This window comes from Lipotes vexillifer, unplaced genomic scaffold (genome assembly GCF_000442215.2).
Source record: "Lipotes vexillifer unplaced genomic scaffold, Lipotes_vexillifer_v1.1 scaffold988, whole genome shotgun sequence".
Taxonomy (NCBI): domain Eukaryota; kingdom Metazoa; phylum Chordata; class Mammalia; order Artiodactyla; family Lipotidae; genus Lipotes; species Lipotes vexillifer.
In genome coordinates this window covers 1985716-1985966 of record NW_006797916.1, presented here as the reverse complement: position 1 = coordinate 1985966, position 251 = coordinate 1985716, and positions in this window count along the sequence as shown.

Below are 251 nucleotides of genomic sequence, written 5' to 3'. Positions count from 1 at the left end.
CCGATACCCCCCCAGCCAACACAGCCACCCTCCCCCCGCGGGCGCCCCCCTGACCGGTCGGGGGTGGGGGGGCGGCTACGTGTCACCACTGCGCATGGGCCGCGGCGCTGGCACGGGAGGAGTGAGAAACTTTCCCGAGTCCCGCGGCGCCGGCTCTGCGCTGCCCACCGCCCCGCTGAGCAGCCCCCAAACCCCAGTCCGGGGCCCGCTCCCTCCGCGCGCCCGCCTCTGTTGGGGGGGGGGGCCGACCT